General features: G+C 44.6%; 1 long non-coding RNA gene across 1 annotated transcript; it reads right to left on the reverse strand.

Annotated features, from left to right (window-relative positions):
• Positions 1–1,479: 1,479 nt before the first annotated feature.
• LOC139186660 (uncharacterized) lies at positions 1,480–22,238 on the reverse strand. The gene is made up of 3 exons (XR_011570331.1): positions 22,108–22,238; positions 10,304–10,377; positions 1,480–1,995 (listed from the first exon to the last, which is right to left on the reverse strand). It is a non-coding gene; the product is annotated as an uncharacterized lncRNA (long non-coding RNA).
• Between the last annotated feature and the right edge of the window lie 205 nt (positions 22,239–22,443).

Consider the following 22,443-nt stretch of genomic DNA (forward strand, 5'->3'; position numbering starts at 1 on the left):
GGCAAGAATACTAGAGTGGGCTGCCATTTCCTTCTCCAGGGGATCTTCCCAACCCAGGGATCAAACCCCGGTCTCCTGCATTGCAGACAGATGCTTTACCCGTCTGAGCCACCAGGGAAGCCTATCATATAACTGATAACTGGTTGTTAGTCATTGAGCTAAAATTCAAACCCAAAGCTATGTGGCTCCAAAGCTTACCTTTCTGGCTGCACCTCTGGAGTGTCTGAGCCTCACAGTGCCCAGAATGCAGGGTTGTATGCACCAGTCCCAAACGTGGTAGTAGACCCCAAAACCACTGTCTACTCTCAATTTTCTTTTTTAATCCCAGGCACAATTAATCATTTTCTCCTCTGTATTCCCATGTGACATCTTTAAATTTTTTAAAATTCTGTTTATATGTATTTACTTTGGATGTGCTGGGTCTTCGTTGCTGCGCAGGCTTTTCTCTGGTTGTGGCGAGTGGGAGCTGCTGTATGGTTGCAGTGTGTGGGCTTCTTTTGCAGTGGCTGTTCTTCCCGTGGAACATGAGCTCTAGGGCATGTGGCCTTCAGCAGTCCCAGCTCCCAGGTTCCAGAGCACAGTCTCAACGCAGTGGCAAAGGGGCTTAGTTGCTCCTTGGCATGTAAGATCTTCCTGGATCATGGACTGAACCTGTGTCTCCTGCATTGGCAGGTGGATTCTTTACTGCTGAGCCACCAGGGAAGCCCCCGTTTAACATCTTATATATCTTATATGTAGAATAATTACTGGTTTACAGACCTATTAATGGTTGCCTCCCATGGATTGACAGCTTTACATCAAACATTTAGGCAAATATTTTGACATCTGTGTATTCTTCGTGTCTCATTCAATACCTGCAGATAGCAGGTACCTAATGAATGTTTCGGAGAAGGCAATGGCAACCCACTCCAGGACTCTTGCCTGGAAAATCCCATGGGTGGAGGAGCCTGGTGGGCTGCAGTCCACGGGGTCGCACAGAGTCGGAAACGACTGAAGTGACTTAGCAGCAGCAGCAATGAATGTTTGCTGAAGCATCAACAGATTCCCCAACAGCAATAATGTATTATCATCCAGCTGTCCATGACCAGTCTCAGGTCTGTCTTTGACTTATCTTCAACCCAGGCCCCTAAGCCTGGAGGAAAGCCTCAGGGTTTCCATGAGTTAGCAGCTGTCACACGTGTGTGAAAACGTGCGAAGCACTGCGTTTCAGAATTGTTACACATCAAGTAATATACACAAAGGCCTTTTGAAGTTGTGTTTTAAGGTAACTGCAGAAACCTTTCTCAGTAAATGAGAAAACAGCTCTCTCCCTCTGCCTTGATTTGACGTATTAAAAGGTTCTGAAGGGCAGTCCATGTGCGCACGCACACGTCCACACGCACAGTGAGCGCTAGCATTAACCCTCCAGTATCAGGGACCTCCTGAACTATAATCTCACTGCATGAAGTCTGAGTAACAATAGTAAACATCAGAGGAGCTTTCACAACAAATTCTTTAAACAAATTCACAGCTGTCAGCCATGATACGAGATTTAATTAGGCCACCCTGAGTTGTGCTGCATACAATCTTTACTGTAATTAGGTTCTTTGTTGTACCCGCTGTGTGGCCACTGAGGAAAGGTCCTTAAGAGGCACACTCTCCCATGGGTAATCACACCCGGAGCCCAATAAACCTGACGGCAACTGGCAAAGAAAATACACGGTTTCTTCCCCTGCATGGTAATACGAAAGGAACAAGTAGTGCCTGGATCCTACTCATTTTCATTTTTTTGGTCAAAATGTTCTTTGTACAATCTTGCTGAGTCCACAAGAGCACGTAACAAAGTTATCACTCTCAGTCTGACAACACGAGGAAGAAAGTTAGGAAGTCGGCCTCATTTCTGTAGAGCTCTGCGCTGTGATTGCTGTTCAGTGCTGGCATGGTGTCAAGAGCTCTGAAGAGTCTGATACTGTGCTCTGCGAGCTGGCAAGTTAGCCTGCCATAGTTTCAGGTGTTCTGGTAGAAGAAATAAGAAAAGAAGAAGAAGTCAGAGACAAAGGACAATTTATTATTCATAGCAATAGTGGGCAAACCAACTGTTTTGGCCTGGGGTTGCTATTAGGAGAAAAGTAAAAGCATCTTACCTGGGAATAGTCAGGGAAGAGTCCTAAAATTTTTAATTAGGACTCTGTGTGTGTGTACGCACACTCAGTTGTATCCAACTCTTTGTGATCCCGTGGGCTGTAGCCCTCCAGGCTCCTCTGTCCATGATTTTCCAGGCAGGAATACTATAATGGGTTGCCATGCCCGACTCCAGGGGATCTTCCTGACCCAGGGATTGAACCATTCTCTTGCATTTCCTGCAGTGGCAGGTGAATTCTTTACCACTGCACCACATGCGAAGCCCAGATAGGACGATATATTGTGCTAATAACTTCCTACCCCTTTCATCCTAATCATTACCCTGGAAGCAACTGAGAGAAAGTGATCCCCTTCTGGGGAGAGTTGCATTTAGTGATATAATTATCTTCCTAAGGTATGTGGACCAGGAGGAGGTGAAGGAGTTAGAGTTGGAAATATTGTTGAGTCAGTTATCTAGGAGCCCATTTCAGAGTTCAGCAATACCAGATGCCTGTGGATGGCAGGAAGCATGGAAGGTCCATCAGATACCTTGACTGGCCAGCCCATTGTTGAGTGGCTTGTGATAAAAAGCACACCATTGTCAGACTGTAGATGGTCCAGAGAGCCAAAAACTTCACCTGGATTAGTTTCAAGGGCCACGGTAGGCTCAAACACACCTTTATTAATTAAAATTGGAACCATTACAATCAAAACATTTTTGCCACCGAGAAATGTTTGCTTATTCCTGTAACATAAACACCTGTGCTTCAGGATTCGATGAACTCTTGGAAAGCATTTTCTGTATTCTGCTGGTTGTGGAAGCCTTTTCCTGCAAAAAGTTGTCAAGATACTTGAAGAAGTGGTAGTCGGTTGGCGTCAGGCGAATATGGCAGATGAGGCAAAACTTCATATCCCAATTTATTCAACTTTTGATGTGTTGGTTGTGCAATATGCAGTTGACACCGTCATGGAGAAGAATTGGGCCTTTCTGTTGACCAATGCTGGCTATAGGCATTGCAGTTATCAGTTTGCTGAGCGTACTTCTCAGATGTAATGGTTTCATCAGGATTCAGAAAGCTGTAGTGGATCAGACCAGCAGCAGACCACTAAACGGTGACCATGACCTTTTTTTGGTGCAAGTTTGGCTTTGGGAAGTGCTTTGGAGCTTCTTCTTGGTCTAACCACTGAGCTGGTTGTTGCCGGTTGTCATATAAAATCCACTTTTTGTCACATGTCACAATCCAGTGGAGAAATGTTTCATTGTTGTTGCATAGAATAAGAGAAGACAACACTCCAAAATGACATTTTTAAAAATTTTCTATCAGCTCATGAGGCACCCACATATCATAGAGCTTTTTCACCTTTCCAGTTTGCTTCAAATGCCTGGTGACCATAGAATGCTCAACATTGAGTTCTTGGGCAGTTTCTCGTGTAGTTTCAGGAGGATCAGTTTCGATGATGCTCTCGGTTGTTGTCAACTTCCGATGGCCAGCCACTGCCCTCCTCACCTTCAAGGCCAGCCCCTGCCCTCCTCACCTTCAAGGCCCTCGTCTCCTCGGCAAAAGTTCTTGAACCACCACTGCACCGTACATTTGATAGCAGTTTCTGGGCCAAATGCGTTGCTGATGTTGAAAGTTGTCTCCACTGCTTTACAACCCATTTTGAACTCAAATAAGAAAATCACTTGAATCTGCTTTTTGTCTAACATCATTTCCGTAGTCTAAAATAAATATAAAATAAGCATCAAGTAAAACAGTAAAGAATCTACCTGCAGTGGGGGACACTTGGGTTCGATCCCTGGGTTGGAAAGATCCTGTGGAGGAGGGCATGGCAACTCACTCCAGTATTCTTGCATGGAGAATCCCCACGGACAGAGGAGCCTGGAGGGCTGCAGTCCATGGGGTTGTAAAGAGTCAGACACGACTGAGCAACTAAGCACAGCACAATGTCATTAGCGAAAAAAAAATAGTAAAAAGGAGAGATGTGCATTAAAATGATATGTAACATCACCACATTTATTTAAGAATGTATTCCATATCAAATGGCAAAGTTCAGCAGTGCAAAACTGTAGTTACTTTTGTACAAAGCTAGTAATAGGGCATAAAGTTTCCCCTAAAGGAACAGGTACCACTTCTACGTGTAAAATCTAGGTGCTGTGGAGGCCAAGCTGGTTGTGTTCTCGAAGGTGCTGTTTTCATTTGACAAGTGAAACTTATCGGGACTGTCCCCCTCTGTTAGTCATTGAATCTGAGGTGACTCACCCAAAATAGGAATATCACATCAGAGAGTCACAAGGTTTCCATGGGTCAGGCATTCAGTGTTGATAAGAGCACAGTGGCACGCTAAGAGCTACTTTTTAAAAAGAAGATCTTTGGTGGTTTCATCAGGGACATAATGAATCTAAAACGTCACAGGAGCATCCCTGGGTGGAGACAGCCTCCTTTTGCTAGAGGCTGCAGTCAACAAAACCATTAGTCACAGAATTTTGTAACTCAGAGGGATCATTAGAGATTTGGGCCCCCAGATTAGAGAGTGTGTTATTTCAATAACTTTCCATACAGCTTCCAAGGCAGTCTCTAGGTTTGGGCCTCATCCAAAGGATGCTAATTTGCAAATTAGCGCATGTAAAGAACCAGATACCGTCTCCAATACTCAAGCTGTCCCACATGGGCCTCCTTTTTGGTGATAGAAGGGCAAAGAGACAGCAGGTTTTTGGTTTTGTTTTGTTTTGTTTCTGCCAGAGATACTGAGTATTGTGAATCTACCCTCATTGTTTCAAGAAACTTTAATTGGTCATCAGACTCCTGAATTTTTATCTGGATTTATCAATAAGTTTCCACTTTATCAATAAAATTGCCACGTCTGTCAATAGGGATATGATCTATATGCAGGTCAGGAAGCAACAGTTAGAACTGGACATGGAACAACAGCCTGGTTCCAAATAGGAAAAGGAGTACGTCAAGGCTGTATATTGTCACCCTGCTTATTTAACTTCTATGCAGAGTACATCATGAGAAACGCTGGGCTGGAAGAAGCACAAGCTGAAATCAAGATTGCTGGGAGAAATATCAATAACCTCAGATATGCAGATGATACCACCCTTATGGCAGAGAGTGAAGAGGAACTAAAAAGCCTCTTGATGAAAGTGAAAGTGGAGAGTGAAAAAGTTGGCTTAAAGCTCAACATTCAGAAAACTAAGATCATGGCATCTGGTCCCATCACTTCATGGGAAATAGATGGAGAAACAGTGGAAACAGTGACAGACTTTATTTTTTTGGGCTCCAAAATCACTGCAGATGGGGATTGCAGCCATGAAATTAAAAGATGCTTACTCCTTGGAAGAAAAGTTATGACCAACCTAGATATCATATTCAAAAGCAGAGACATTACTTTGCCAACAAAGGTCCGTCTAGTCAAGGCTATGGTTTTTCCAGTGGTCATATATAGATGTGAAAGTTGAACTGTGAAGAAAGCTGAGTGCCGAAGAATTGATGCTTTTGAACTGTGGTGTTGGAGAATACTCTTGAGAGTCCTGTAAGGAGATCCAACCAGATCCTCTCCTGTAAGGAGAGAACTGTAAGGAGATCCAACCAGTCTATCCTAAAGGAGATCAGCCCTGGGATTTCTTTGGAAGGACTGATGCTAAAGCTGAAACTCCAGTACTTTGGCCACCTCATGCGAAGAGTTGACTCATTGGAAAAGACTCTGATGCTGGGAGGGATTGGGGGCAGGAGGAGAAGGGGGAGAAGGGGCCGACAGAGGATGAGATGGCTGGATGGCATCACTGACTTGATGGACATGAGTTTGGGTAAACTCTGGGAGTTGGTAATAGACAGGGAGGCCTGGCGTGCTGCGATTTATGGAGTCGCAAAGAGTCAGACACGACCGCGCGACTGAACTGAACTGAATACTGCAGTAAAAGTAGTTGAACTGAGGCTTCTGACTTGCCCATTGACAATGCATCATGTATAACAGGTGTCCGCACTCTCCAAGATTTAATGATCTGATGATCTGAGGTGGAGCTGATGTGATAAGAATAGAAATAAAGTACACATTAAATGTGATATACTTGAATCATCCTGAAACCATCCACCTGGCCTGCCCCAACAGTAACCCTCCCCCCACCCCCGCCCCTGTCAGTAGAAAAATTGTCTTCAGTGAAACTTATCCCTGGTGCCAAAAAGATTGGTGCCTACTGACTTATGTATTGAAAACTTTGGACATCGGAGGGTAAAGGCACTCACTAAATGCTGGAAAATGTCCTGGCAACCAAAATCAGCTGTTGCCCCACAGCGTCAACTTTGCTAGACGCTGTGACTGCACCCAAATCTATTTTACAGATTAGTGGCATGTTACAGACAAATGACGCCACACCACTGGCACTTGATCAAGATCAGTCTCGTTTGCATGGCAAGGCCTCCGTGTGTGTTTAGTGCTTCTCCAGGGATACCAGATTCCCCTCGGCATCATTAAAAACGTTTGTGTCCTATCAGCATTCTCTACATGCAGCTCTTCTCAATTGTGGAGACTCCTCTCTGGCACTTATGAGAGAGGGAAGTAAAAGCATCAATTCTTACTGACATAAAGATGTAAAAGCAGCAACATCTGTACATTAAATTGACTCAAAGTGCCCCACCCCCAAAGTCAGACTAGCTTCTCCTTCCCCTCTGTGAAGGCTGCCCAAACCCCGTTAGCTGAATCTGCGTGCATTTTCCTCCCACATGTCCAGGTGTAACAGTGTCTTGGACTCCTGTGTTTAACAGAGCCGTAAAAGTTTGATTCACTCCGAGATTCCCAGCTTACTGAGATAGATGTGTGTGGCCTTCGACCTTCCTTGCTGCTGCTGCTGCTAAGTCGCTTCAGTCATGTCTGACTCTGTGCGACCCCACAGATGGCAGCCCACCAGGCTCCCCCGTCCCTGGGATTCTCCAGGCAAGAATACTGGAGTGGGTTGCCATTTCCTTCTCCAATGCATGAAAGTGAAAAGTGAAAGGAAGTTGCTCAGTCGTGTCTGACTCTTCACGACCACATGGACTGCAGCCTACCAGGCTCCTCCATCCATGGGATTTTCCAGGCAAGAGTACTGGAGTGGGGTGCCGTTGCCTTCTCTGTCGACCTTCCTTAGGGATGGGAAAATATTGACCCCCATCTCTAACTGTTTCTCCCCAGTGTGGCTGAGGTCTGAAGAGGTAGGATGACATCATTTCCTCATTCATCAACATTAGATACCCACTCCAGAGTACTGGCTTGTTGTCAATGCCATATCTGTGGTTTCCCATGGAGTTTTTCTGTGTCAGAAAAAAAATCTCCCCATGAAGGTCAGTGTTGCCTTATAGAAGCCAGAATCCACTGCAGAAAAAGTCTGAGACCTTTTACTGTCATCTCCAAATGGATCAAAAGTTAGCATTAGAGGTTGCAGGAGGATTTGTTGTGAGAAAGCCTAGTTGTCATTCTTCCTTAATAAACTTTACACACTCCACATCCTCAACTCCTAAGCAAACCAGCCAAAGCTCTATATTTGTCTGGTTTTTGCTCATAATGATAGCAGTTTTTCTTCCTTTCATGCTCAGTATGGATGTGGGTCCCTGTAACTTGTCTGAATGCAAGTGGAACCTTCTGCCAACCGAGATGAATCTTAGTGTTGTTGTTTATTCAATTCACTAAGTCATGTCCGACTGTGTGACCCCATGAATTGCAGCACGCCAGGCTTCCCTGTCCTTAACTATCTCCCAGTTTGCTCAAACTCATATCCATTGAATCGGTGGTGCTATCAAAACATCTCAACTTCTTCCACCCCCTTCTCCTCTTGCCCTCAATCTTTCCCAGCATCAGAGTCTTTTGCACTGAGTTGGCTCTTCACATCAGGTGGCCAAAGTATTGGAGCTTCAGCATCAGCATCAGTCCTTCCAATGAATATTCAGGGTTGATTTCCTTTAGGATTGAGTTGTTTGATCTCCTTGCTGAGGAAGGGACTCTCAAGAGTCTTCTCCAGCACCATAATTCAAAAGCAGCAGTTCTTCGGTGCTCAGCCTTCTTTATGGTCTGACTCTCACATCTTTACCTTTCTACTACTGGAAAAACCATAGCTTTGACTATTCATACCTTTGTCGGCAAAGTAATGTCTCTGCTTTTGAATACATTGTCTAGGTTTGTCATAGCTTTACTTCCAAGGAGCTGGCATATTTTAATTTCATAGCTACAGTCACCATCCGCAGTGATTTTGGAGCCCAAGAAAATAAAATATGCCACTGTTTCTACTTTTTCCCCATCTCTTTGTCATGAAGTGATGGGACCAGATGCCATGATCTTAGTGTTTCGAATACTGAGTTTTAAGTCAGCTTTTTCACTCTCCTTTTTCACCCTCATCAAGAGGCTCTTTAGTTCCTCTTCACTTTCTGCTCTTAGAGTGGTATCATCTGCATATCAGGTTGTTGATATTTCTCCCAGTAATCCTGATTCCTGTTTCATCCAGCCTGGCATTTCTCATGATGTACTCTGCATATAAGTTAAATAAGTAGGATGATAATATACAGCCTTGAGTACTCTTTTCCCAATTTTGAACCAGTCTGTTGTTCCATGTCCAGTTCTAACTGTTGCTTCTTGTCCTGCATACAGATTTCTCAGGAGGCAGATAAGGTGGTCTTGTATTCCCATCTATTGGCTATTACAGTGGGGTAGATTAGAGTTTGACCCCTGGGTTGGTGAGGAAAGTTCCTTCACCCAGAGAAGAGTTAGCAATAAGCAGGGCACTCACTGGTCAGGCAACTGTCTCTGAAACTCCTTCCTAATAATTCAGCCTGCAAGTACCTACCAAATTCCTTCAATTTAGCAGGAAATAAAATAAAATTTTAAAAAAGACAAGCAAACAAACATTTATTTCCTAGTTGGCCATACCATTTGCAGTTCAATACTGATTCCCTTGGACTTTCCTCAAATCCCGTTAATTGGCCTGGGAGGCCCTCATGCTTCCTGTTTCAGAAAGCCACGTCTTTGTCATCATCCCACCATCATTGCCAAAACTGTCAAGAACCCTAAAGGGTCTGCACTTGCCCTCCTTGTAAACCAAAAAGTTAGCCTGCCACAGTGTCATGATGAAAGCCTGCGATTCCTAGGTCAAAGATGAGGTTTATTACAGCACTAGCAACAACCTGAGCATCAGCATTTTTATGTCAGTTCCCAGTTCCCATGGGGGGATGAGAGTAGGATCAGGTGACCTCTGCCTGTGCAGTAGGTCATGTTACAGAAAGACCCCAAGCTCAGGGACTCAGGATCTCTTTATAATGCCAAGAAGTATGCCCGCCCTTTGTTCCAGAGAGAAACTACCTTCACTTCCAAGGCTGCTTGCTATACAAAATCCTTTTAAAGGAACAAAGGGTAACCCGGTGCTTTGCTCACAGGTGTGCAGAAATATGAGAAACCCTCAGAGAACTGTCTCCATTAGCAGAAAGAAATAACCAGCAACAGCAATAGGGGAGCGGCACTCAAACACCTGGCAACTAGGGATTACGTCCACGGCTCCTGTCCTCCTGTGGACTACAGACCTGGAGGTATTGGGAGCTGATGATCACACAACATTCTCAACCTTCCACAAGAGGTTGTGGAATAAAATAAAAATCCTCACAAGAAGAGGAAGAATCTGAGAATTTCAGACATCGCAGTGACATCAGAAGTCGAGGTGTTTTTTTATACTAAATTAAACTCAAGAGCTATTGAAAACTGTTGAAGCAGTATGATAGGTATTTGGGGATGCTTTTTACTGATCACTCTATAACTATGTGTTTTAAAGTTTTTTATAATAATTAAAAATTTCTTTAAACAATGTGAAATTAACAGAATTCTCCATTGAAGAGAAAATGCTCAAGATAAAAACCTCTAATAGTTGAATTTGGTATAGAATATTTCTCCACCAGAAAATATCTACTGTGGTAGGGAGAAGAAAAATATGTATTTTATCCATAGATATTATTGAAATTTTAGTTTTAGAAATGCTTGAAGTATTTTGAATATGGGGACAAAGACCTGGGATGAAAGAAAATTGAAGAATTGAATTTTATTGGATAGACTTAACTGCTGAAGAGATCTGGCGTCTAAACCAAACATCACTAAGATGCCAGTGTTCACTGAGAACAAGGAGAAGAAGGAGCTTGCACATGTTTCCAGCAGAGGCTGCTTCCACACAGCAAATGCAGCAAAACAAACTGACCGTAAGAGGACTGTAGGTATTCGTTCTTTCACTCAGTATCACCCGAGCATCACCCCTGGGCTCGGTGAGTTTATCTAGAAAAAGAGAACAGATTTAAAGATTTATTTTTTAAGAGAAGGGGAATGAAGTCATCATCTTCAGTATTTTTTCTTAAAATTATATTATCCTTACATTGTGATAGTTCTTGATTAGGATTTAAACATATTTACAGAAAGGAAGTAGAGAATGAAATCTGAAAGGGGACCTGGACAGGTGATACAGGTCTGAACTGATATAGATAAAAATGAAATGATACCTCATCAAGCTTGGGAAATGGTTAGAAAAGTAGCTAGTAACTCTGCATGGGCCATCAGCAGACAGTAAGTGAGTCTTGGGAAAATTAACCTAACCTATGGTCCTAAAATGGTCCTCTCTGAATTATTGAAATCATTAGAAATCCTGGAAATAGAATCGTTACTGCCCTGTTCCTCTGACCCCTGTTTTATAACTGCCACAACCCCACATCCCAGGAAAGACAGAGCAGGGTCAATAGGCTCTAAATTAAGAATTAACGGAAAGACTAAGATCCCTTAGAAAGATGATCACTGAGAAAGGATATTATCAAAATATGTACAATCTTGATGAACCCAGGAGCGCTGTGTAGCTCCGTGCCAGCTGCGCCCAGCAGGGCAGCAGATAAGGGCATATGAGGGGCAGGGAGCCGGGAGGAGACCCAGCCAGGACTGAAGCCATGCTCGGCTTACTGGGCTGTGCACTTGCTCCAAAAAGGGAGTGCCCATTCCTCCACTCGAGTGCCCAGAGGGCATGGCTTTCCTTACCCGCCTAAAGCCCTGTCTGTGCTAGCTGTGGCTCTCGAGTGAGAGCATCTCAAATCCTGGAATGTTTCCGGGCATCCATTGAAATGCTATGAAAGTAGTTTAAAGACAAATAAAAGATGGCATTACTTTATACAGTGGGTAGTAAACATATGGAACTCATTATCCTCAAGATGTTGCGTAGCTTACAAATATAAATAGGATAAATGAAGATTTAGATAAATTCATGCTTGTTTGATTCATATGAGCTGCTAGAGCATTGTTAGAAATACACAGGGAACGTCTCCAAATGCTTTCAGGGGAAACACCGTGTTTATCTTCGAAATGTCCTGGAGTGCCAGTGCCGTGAATTGAACAGGCAGCTCTCGGACTCTCCGAGTTTCTCAGCACCCACGGTACTCAGGTTAGATTTCAAGTAACTGAGGGCTAAGCTTCTGTATCATAAGGATTTTCTTTACATTAACAAATTACATAAACATTTTTCTCAATGGTGGGTATGAAGTTTCATGTGACCTTAAACCTTTCCCTGAGAACTTGGAATTGCCGTGACAACTGTGCATTTCATACTGGGCTGTAAGAGAGTGCTGTGTTAGGACCCAGCTCAGATGTGTGCTGGGCTGTAAGAGAGTGCTGTGTTAGGACCCAGAGAGTGCTGTGTTAGGACCCAGCTCAGATGTGTGCTGGGCTGTAAGAGAGTGCTGTGTTAGGACCCAGAGAGTGCTGTGCTTGGACCCAGCTCAGGTGTGTGCTGGGCTGTAAGAGAGTGCTGTGCTAGGACCCAGCTCAGGTGTGTGCTGGGCTGTAAGAGAGTGCTGTGCTAGGACCCAGCTCAGGTGTGTGCTGGGCTGTAAGAGAGTGCTGTGTTAGGACCCGGCTCAGGTGTGTGCTGGGCTGTAAGAGAGTGCTGTGTTAGGACCCGGCTCAGGTGTGTGCTGGGCTGTAAGAGAGTGCTGTGTTAGGACCCGGCTCAGGTGTGTGCTGGGCTGTAAGAGAGTGCTGTGTTAGGACCCGGCTCAGGTGTGTGCTGGGCTGTAAGAGAGTGCTGTGTTAGGACCCGGCTCAGGTGTGTGCTGGGCTGTAAGAGAGTGCTGTGTTAGGACCCGGCTCAGGTGTGTGCTGGGCTGTAAGAGAGTGCTGTGTTAGGACCCGGCTCAGGTGTGTGCTGGGCTGTAAGAGAGTGCTGTGTTAGGACACGGCTCAGGTGTGTGCTGGGCTGTAAGAGAGTGCTGTGTTAGGATCCAGCTCAGGTGTGTGGTGCTATTTCACTCTCACCTAGACCCACAGACTTTTTGTGGTTGTATTTTTCATTTCTTTCAGTATTTGTGCTTCCTTTATGTAAGATTTTTAAAATCTTCTCTCCTGTTTTTCAGGCTTCTCTTTTCAGCCTTCTGAGTGGGCTTGCAGGGAAAGCCCTTTCACTCCTAATATGCAGCTCCCACCTCTTTGACTTCAGAGCAAAGCCCCCAACTCCCTTCTGTATCATGTCATCTCAGCTATGCAGCAGACCTCCCCTTAACTCACTGCAGCCCTCAGAGACCAGGCTGCACCTTTAACAAGCTTAACTGAAGTGTGGGGAGTAACAGAGGAGAAGGACATCATAGCCCCGCTGCTGGATTTGGCTCCCCGGTCCCCAGCCTCCGGGACCTAATGCCTGATGATCTGAGGTGAAAGCTAATATAATAGAAATAAAGTGCACAACAAATGTAATGCACTTGAATCATCCTGAAACCATCCCCTCTGCCTCCTGGTCCATGGCAAAATGGCCTTCCATGAAACCAGTCCCTGGTGCCAAAAAGGTTGGGGACCCCTGAGCTACCAGATGAGCTTACCCCAAACCCAGCGAGGCTCAGACCCATTCTGAGTCCTCCACAAAGATTTGCCTGTGTAGCTCCCATCTCTGTCCTGCTCAGGCCAACCCCAGAAGCAGGTCAAAGGTATCCACAACCCCAAGCACAAGCCCACTGCCGAACTCCAGACATGGGAAGGAGGTGTTTCCTTCCCCCGGTTTGGAGCCCACTTCTCCAGTTATCATTGGCTAGCGACTGATTACTTTTCCTAAGATGACAGACCAACAGAATCATGAACTTGTCTCATGGTTCCCTGTAGGATAATGCATCAAAACATACCAGTACAGTATCAATACATTCTAGATTATTTGACCTTATGTAGTCCACAAGGCAATGGCACCCCACTCCAGTACTCTTGTCTGGAAAATCCCATGGACGGAGGAGCCTGGTAGGCTGCAGTCCATGGGATCGATAAAAGTCGGACACGACTGAGTGACTTCACTTTTACTTTTCACTTTCATGCATTGGAGAAGGAAATGGCAACCCACTCCAGTGTTCTTGCCTGGAGAATCCCAGGGACAGGGGAGCCTGGTGGGCTGCTGTCTCTGGGGTCGCACAGAGTTGGACACGACTGAAGCGACTTAGCAGCAGCAGTAGCAGCAGCCCACAGACAGGGCTTCCCGGGTGGCGCTAGTGGTAAAGAACCTGCCTGCCAATACAGGGCGTAAGAGACTCGGGTTCGATCCCTGGGTAGGGAAGATCCCCTGGAGCAGAGCATGGCAACCCGCTGTAGTATCCTGGAGAATCCCATGGACCCTGGGAGCTGGTGGGCTACAGTCCATGGGGTTGCAAAGAGTGGGACATGACTGAAGCAACTTAGCACACACACAGCCCACAGACATGAACAGTCTGGGCCCGGTTTTCTGTCCTTGGCAGGGCTGTCCGCTAGTGACATGCAAACTTGCCTAATCCTTCTCCACACAATCTCTAGATTTTGCTTCTGAACAAGAGTGTACAGATCTCCAAATGAATTAGTGATACTTTATAGGTACAATAAAGCCTAAATTCACTCTTTCACGATAATAAACATTTATCAAGGGAAATACAATGTGCAGAGATGTAATTCTTCAGATTACAAAACAGACATTTATTGTTGAGTTATAAAACAAAGATGTTTAGCAACTCAGAGTCACCCTGATTGAAAATCACCAATTCAGAACAAGGCCTTTGCTTAGATTTGACACCTAAAGGACTCATTCTGTTGAATTTTCCCCAAATAAGAGAGAACAGTCTAGCCTGAAGGTGAATTCTAGCTGTCATCTCTAGGGAGAAAAAAACTGACATAGCTTTTAAATCCCTTTTCTCCATCCTCTGTCCATCAAGTTTTCAAAGATCTTTAAGGCTAAGTTTTAGTGCAATCTCCCCCTTAGGTAAGTGTCTTTTAATAGATTCTAAAACACACTTATTTTATCTTATTCATTTTAATTTTTACATTTCAACATCTCTGAAATCAGGATGCAATCCATGACAGTCACACTTTAACAATCACACTTTGCCAAGCAGTGTTCATGACATAGTTGCCTACATCCATGAGAAATTAGTCCATTAAAAAATGAGCCTACTGAAAATATCATGACTTGGCTGTTCCCATCAGGGCCTGATTGGACAACTGCAGCGCTTCAGACAGCAAATCGTTTGAGGCTATCTGAGACAGTATAAACCTGTTGTCTGAAAACCTTCCAGCAACTCCCAGGAGGATTCATAAAGCTCCACATTTAAAACATGCATAATGGGTGTTACTGGTTTGGGAAAACTTGTTGAGCTAAAAATGGAACACTTTTAAGAAATGCTGCCTCCCCCATGCTCTTGGTGGCATGGTGTCTGTAGAAAATCACAGATACCAGTTACTGATTCAAAAGTGATTCAAAACAATAAGCCCCTACATGTACAGAAGTTTCAGAGAATACTTTTTTTTACCAAAATATAGTTCATTTGCAATGTTGTTTTAATTTCTGCTGAATAGCAAAGTGATTCATTTATGCATATATATACATTCTTTTTCCTATTCATTTCCGTTATGGCTTATCATGGGATATTGAATACAGTTCCTTGTTCCATATGATAGGACCTTCTCGTTTATCCATTTTGTGTGTTCCATTTTGTGTGTACTGGTTTGCATCTGCTAATCTCAACCTCCCACTGCATCCCCCGCCACCTTGACAACCACAGGTCTGTTGTCTATGTCTGTGGGTCTGTTTCTGTGTCATAGATGTATTCATTTGTGTCATATTTTAGATTCCACATATAAGCGATATCAGATGATGTTTGTCTTTCTCTTTCTGACTTACTTCATTTAGCATAATAATCTTTAGGTCCATTCATGTTCCTGCAAATGGCACTATTGCATTTTTTATGGCTGAGGAGTATTCCATCGTGTGTATGGATCTCATCATCTTTATCCGTTCATCTGTTGATAGACATTTAGGTTGTTTCCATGTCTTGGCTGTTGTGAATAGTGCAGCCATGAACATAGGAGTGCGTGAATCTGTTCGAATTAGAGTTTTGTCCAGATATATGCCCAGGAGTGGGATGGCTGGATCGTGTGGCAACTCTATTTTTAGTTTTTTGAGGAACCTCTGTACTGTTTTCCATAGTGGCTGTACGAACTTACATTCCCACCAACCTTGTGAAAGGGTTCCCTTTTCTCCATGCCCTCTCTAGCATTTGTTATTTGTAGACCTTTAAGGACCATTCTGACTGGTGTGAAGTGGTACCTCATTGTAGTTTTGATTTGCCTTTTTTTAATAGAATACTTTGTGTGCACCCTGAGTTGCTTAGTTGTGTCTGACTCTTTGCAACCCCATGGATTGTAGCCTGCCAGGCTCCTCTGTCCATGAAATTTTCCAGGCAAGGATACTGGAGGGGGTTTCTATTTCCTACTCCAAGGGATCTGCCCAACCCAGGGATCAGACCTGCATCTTCTCCATTGGCAGGCAGAATCTTACCTCTGAGCCACCAGGGAAGCCCTATGAAATACTTTAACTGATTTATTTTGATTAATTTACCCTCTTCAGCATGCAAAAGAGTAACAAAAGATTTTTAAAAATCTGTGGTCTCAAATAACTCATTCTGTGCTATCAGTTCAGTTCAGTCGCTCAGTCGTTACTGACTCTTTGCGACCCCATAAATTGCAGCACGCCAGGCCTCCCTGCCCATCACCAACTCCCGGAGTTCACTCAGACTCAACGTCTATCCAGTCCGTGATGCCATCCAGCCATCTCATCCTCTGTCGTCCCCTTCTCCTCCTGCCCCCAGTCCCTCCCAGTATCAGAGTCTTTTCCAGTGAGTCAACTCGTTGCATGAGGTGGCCAAAGTACTGGAGCTTCAGCTTCAGCATTAGTCCTTCCAGTGAACACCCAGGGCTGATCTCCTTCAGAATGGACTGGTTGGATCTCCTTGCAGTCCAAGGGACTCTCAAGAGTATAGCCTAAAGGCACAGTTTGACAGTGTTTCCCTCCCCCACCCCCAGCTTAGACACATGTAAATAAATGGTTCATGTGACTGAAGAGTGTCCTCACCTGTCTGTGCTCTTTCTAAATAGACTGTGCATGATACCAGTTCTGGCCAGAGGATGTGGATGGAAAGTGACTTGTGTTCCAAGCATAGGAAAACTAGGTCTTGATTGCCAGTCGCTTTTCTCACCTAGTAAACCCTGAACCTCTCATAGAGACAATGGGGCCTTTATCACTCATGGTTCCTGAGTGACCAAGTCGTACAGAAGCCTCAAGGGACTCTCCTTGTAGCATGAAACAAACTTTTGTTGTGTAAGCCCCTGGCGTGTGGGGTTTGCTTTCGCCACACCCTGAGTCTAGCATATCCTTACTGTAATATAACCTATAGTAACCAATGATAGCTTACACTTGGTGAGATACAGTCCAGGCGTACTTGGTGGTGTGCAAGTGCTCAACAGCCAGCACCCATGGGGGTGAGAGGAGTCCTTGACATGTAGTATTCATCTGTTTTTGTGGTGTGGTGTAAATACTCCATCATGTCCAATTTTGAGTTATCAATGTGACATCAACCAGCTTTCTAAACTCCAGCGAATTTAATAACTGACTCCCATGAACCAATATACGTGGACTCCAGCATGCCAGCAGACATACGCTGCAAACCTCCCCAGTTTACATCTTCTCATAGAATATCTCTTGGTTTTTAACACCCAACTTCACAGAACATACATCACTCTCAGCATATCATTTTGGGGCTGATATTTTTATGGGGAAAATACATGCTTACATACTCAAACCTCAGTAGAACATTTTTTAAAAGCAAATATGCAGGGAAGTAACTGATAGAGGCTTCCCTGGTGGCTCAGACGGTAATGAGTCTGCCTGCAATGTGGGAGACCCGGGTTCGATACCTGGGTCGGGAAGATCCCCTGGAGAAGGAAATGGCAATCCACTCCAGCACTCTTGCCTGGAAAATCCCATGGATGGAGGAGCCTGATTAGGCTACAGTCCATGGGGTCGCAAAGAGTCGGACACAACTGAGCGACTTCACTTTCACTTTCTTTCTTTAACTGATAGAATCATGTGCACAGACTTTTAAAAGTGCACATCATCAATAAAGATGAGTTTCTGTGTCACTGGTACTAAGATGTGAAACTGATACAAAGAGCAGCTGGTAACTTCTGTGTCCGTTCTTTTATAATCAGTAAGCTTGCTGAGTCATTTTACTTCATAATATGTCATTTGTTACTTACATGTTCACATCTTACTATGGTTTCACTACGTTTTTAGAAATTTGGTGGTGGTTTAGGGCCGATGTGTGACACGTTATAATTTTCCCCATTTGAAATAATGGGAAACAGGAGTCCAGTCAGCTTGTTTCATGTACAACAGCTGATTGTCAGTAATGAATTACCGTTGTGAGGTGGGAGATGTCGATTATGTAAATTCTAAGATCTTTAGGTCTTACGAGCTTCCATGTGAATGTAATGACATCTATTTGCCTACGAGGGGAATTTTTTGCATAATTCTTGGTTTATAGTTGTGTTCCAGATGGACAGTACTGCTGGGGAGCTAAGTTGTGGATGGCTGAAGCAAAGAATTCCTACATTTATAATATAGTTAAAAATATATGGTACAACATTAGTTACTATCTATTCTGAGGTGAGAAACAGGGTGGAATCTAATTAGTTCTGATTCATTGATGCAAAATAAATCAGTCACCATTGAGAAGATGGTTAACAACCTTTGCTAGTTCATGTGCTCAGATGTCTTTCCTTTGGACTGAAGCTTCCATCTTTTGACCTTCTCAATCCTGAGGAGTCAGAATGAGACCGAGACCCTTCTCAAGACTTCTCCCAGCACTGTCATTTCCCCCACTCCTTTCATCCTGGGTAATGTCAATCTGCAGAGATGTGAAAAGGCCATTTAAAGCAAGTCCACCTATTAAAATATACTTTTCTACCTGTCACAGGGTCTGACATTTTCCTGATAGCGTCTTATCCTTTAGTGTCCTGAAGATGTGGAGTCTTACAGATTCCCCAGGGAAAGGTTGCACCTTAAATTCCTTACTGTCTACTTCAATGGAGGATATTAAGATAATTAGTTGAGGTCGAAGCCCTGAGAGAAAAGATCAAGGTAGCCTCTTAGGGAAAAGCATGTTCTAAGAAGGGAAAAGACAGGTAAGAAGGGACTAAAATATACTTCATTTCCTTGTCAGTGTAGTTTGGCATTCTCAAGACTTTGCTGACATTTACCCTAAGAGACCACGTTATCACTGCTCTAGTTGAAAAATTTGAAAATGTGTTGGACTTTTTGTGACCCCCGACCATAGCCTACTAGGCTCCCCTGTCCATGGAATTCTCCAGGCAGGTACACTGGAGTGGGTTGACGTCCTTCTCCAGAGGATCTTCCTGTCCCAGGGATGGAACCTGGGTCTCCGGCATTGCAGGTGGATTCTTTACCATCTGAGCCACCAGGGAAGGAGATGTCAATCCAGGTCCAGACAGATTTCATACTCCCTCACATAATAAATTTTGGCCAGTAAACAGAGACATATTATGGTTTTCAAAGGGCATCACAAGGCTCTGTTCCTTGTATACTATGGGTTTTGTGATTCCATGCACGGGGTAGTGTTGAACCTTATTCTCCTAATGCAGCGTCAAATAGGTGAATACCTGCAACTCCCTCAGCACTTTCGTCTACATTGTAGATTCTACAGCCTGGCTTCTCTGAGTGACCTGTGGACAAGTATCATCGGTATCTCTTTGAAATATATTGAGGGGCTTCCCTGGTGGCTCAGTGGTTAAGAAGCTGCCTGCCACTTAGGGGAAACGAATTTGATCCCTGATCCAGAAACAAAGATCCCACAAGCCACAGGGCAACTAAGCCCATGCACCGCAACTACTGAGCCCGAGCTCTAGAACCCAGATGCCGCAACTATTGAAACCCATGTGCCCTGGAGTCCGTGCTGCTCAGCAAGAGGAGCCACCGAAATGAGAAGCCTGTCCACAGCAACTAGAGAGGAGCCCTGCTTGCTGCAGCCGGAGAAAGCCTGGGGCAGCAACAAAAAGACCCTGCACAGCCAAAAATACAATGAATTAATTAATAAGTTTTAGAACACATCATTTGATGCATGCTTAAAAAAAGGGAACTATTTCGTATATTGACTAGAATCTCAGGCCCACCCCATGCCTACTAAATCAGAATCTGCATTTTGATCCATCCCCAGGTAATTAAAAGGCACACTGACATTTGAGGAGACTTGTCAGCAGTACTCGGAAAGCTAAGGATGCTCTAAGGACTTCTTGCTGCTGCTGCTAAGTCGCTTCAGTCGTGTCCAACTCTGTGCGACCCCAGAGACAGCAGCCCACCAGGCTCCCCTGTCCCTGGGATTCTCCAGGCAAGAATACTGGAGTGGGTTGCCATTTCCTTCTCCAATGCATGAAAGTGAAAAGTGAAAGTGAAGTTGCTCAGTCGTGTCCGACCCTCAGTGACCCCATGGACTGCAGCCCACTAGGCTCCTCTGTCCATGGAATTTTCCAGGCAAGAGTACTGGAGTGGGGTGCCATTGCCTTATCCGAAGGACTTCTTGACTATCTCTCAAATGAGCACTTCGTAGTTATCTGTACTTGGTGCTTTGCAGACATCTGACAGTTTTTTTTAATCACTGAAGAGAACACCTGTGGTCTTCTTTCTTGCTAAGTCGCTTCAGTTGTGTCTGACTCTGCAGCCCTGCGGACCATAGAGCGCGAGGCTCCTCTGTCCATGGGATTCTCCAGGGAAGAATACTGGAGGAGGTTGCCATGCGCTCCTCCAGGGGATCGTCCCCACCCAGGGATCAGATCCTTGTCTCCAGCATCTCCTGCTTTGGCAGGAGGATTCTTCACCCGTGCCACCGCCTCGTCTTCTTTCAGGACTACACAAAGTTGGACTGCATGGCTCATAAGAATCGAGGCTATTCAGGAATGACTGATCAGAGTTCCAGCCTGTTTGCATTGAATACTACCCGCTGGTATATGACAGGGCCTTCTTCTCTATATTCAGTTTGCTTCAGGGTTACTGTGGAGTACTTGGGCCTCAAGTTCTCTCTGTATTTCTGTGCTGTACATACAGCCTGTCCAATAACAGTGCTAATCACACAGAGACATTCTTTGTTAGTTGACCATTTAATACTATGATCATTTCATATCTAAGGCACTTTAATGTGTGAAATAATTCTGTATTGCTTAAAGCATTGTGTAGTCCTAGAATCATAACATCTCAGGGTTTTTACATAAGTCTTCAGGATATCTTAAATACACACCTCATTTGCTGCTAGACACCCAACAACTGGTCCTCTTCCCTCTATTTGAACATATCTAATGACATGACAGACAAATACCGCTGAAATTGCACAGTTCAGATTGAGCCTTGAACCCACACCTGGTCTCAGGACTTAATGAAGCCCAGGTTCTTTATGTCTCGTTGAAGAAAGAATTCAGTGAGAGACAAAGTGATAGGTTAAGAAGTGGATTTATCTACAGAGATACACATCCCTTAGAGAGAATGCAGTCTGTCTCAAAAGGTAAGAGCAGCGTTGAAATATGGAGTGGTTAGTTTTTGTGAGCTGGGTAATTTCATAGGCTAATGAATGGGAGGATTATTCCAACTACTTTGGAGAAGGGGCAGGGACTTCCAGGAATCGGTCCACTGCCCACTTTTTGGCATTTTATGGTCAGGACTCTGCGTGCGTCATTTAGCATGCTAGTGTATTACATACAGTAATGAGGCTCAAGGTCCACTGGGAAGTCAGATCTTCCACCATCTTGCATCTAGTTGGTTCTAACCAATTTATGTCCTATAATCTTTGACTATGTCATTCTTTCAAAGGTTAAGCCCTGTCCCCTTACCTCCTGTTTCACCTCCTCCTAGTTTTGAATAGTTGTAATTCATGAAAATTCTTTCTCACACTGGATTAAAATTTATTATCTAGTTGTCTTTATAATTATTTATTCATTGCAGTTATTTTACATTATATTTCCCTTAGCTGGTTGATGTAGTCTTTCTTCTTACTAAGAAAATTGGGAACCAAGACACAGAAATATTACAGCACGGTTCCAAAGGCCATCAGAAAGCACATGAAAGAAACCAAAACAAGAAACTCTTTTCTTTCTAATTTATAGTTCTATTCACCAGACTGTCTGCCAAGAAATACTGCTCTGTGACCAACACTATGATAATAACGCAAGCAAAAACATCAGTCCCTGGGAAAGATCATGGATCAGGGTGTGGTAAAAATCCAGTAACTGTGTCCCTCCCTTTTGGGGTCAGAAATCTGGCAGGGTAGGATCTGTGGCCAGAATCCAGCGTGGGGAGCTGATCCGTTCCCACAAGGAGATCTGACCCTCTGGCAGCTGGCAGTTCTCCTTTGTGAAATGGGTGTTCCTGGCACTCCATGAAAGTCCTCCCAGCCTCCTCACTCTTTTTTCTCTCCACCCTCGCATTCCACACCCTGCAGCACACACCCTCCCACGCCTACATCAATAAAACCCCTCCCTAATATACCTTCTGCACACGCACATGCCCCCACAGCTTCCTCTGCAAACATGCCCACGCCCCTCTAGGAGGCCCACCAGGCAGCCCCAGGCTTTCTGTCTCATGCCCTCATCCGCGCTTCCACTCAGCCTCCACAGGGCACCTTATACCACACTCACCACCCTGGCCTCCAATTCTCCCATCGTCTCTGTTTTACTTCGGGGTTTTCCTTCACCTCATCCCAGCTCACCCCGCTTGGCTCCCAGGGCCTGGGAAGGCTGGCACTGTATATGTGTCAGCTGGAGCTGTCACAGGCAAGAGCTGTCAGCCTGCGTGTGCCTGCCTGTTCTCCCATAGCCAGTCTAAGGCGGAGGATGGCAAGGAGCTGGCAGTCAATCCTGTTTCTGGAAACTGCAAGAACTCTTGTTTTCCCTCTTGAAATTACTGGTGGGACCATGCTGGCTCTATGGTAGTCACCATCATCCCTCCTTCCCTCTAACTCTGTCACAGGCTTT

The sequence above is a fragment of the Bos indicus genome, chromosome 2, assembly GCF_029378745.1.
Source record: "Bos indicus isolate NIAB-ARS_2022 breed Sahiwal x Tharparkar chromosome 2, NIAB-ARS_B.indTharparkar_mat_pri_1.0, whole genome shotgun sequence".
In the NCBI taxonomy this organism is placed as follows: domain Eukaryota; kingdom Metazoa; phylum Chordata; class Mammalia; order Artiodactyla; family Bovidae; genus Bos; species Bos indicus.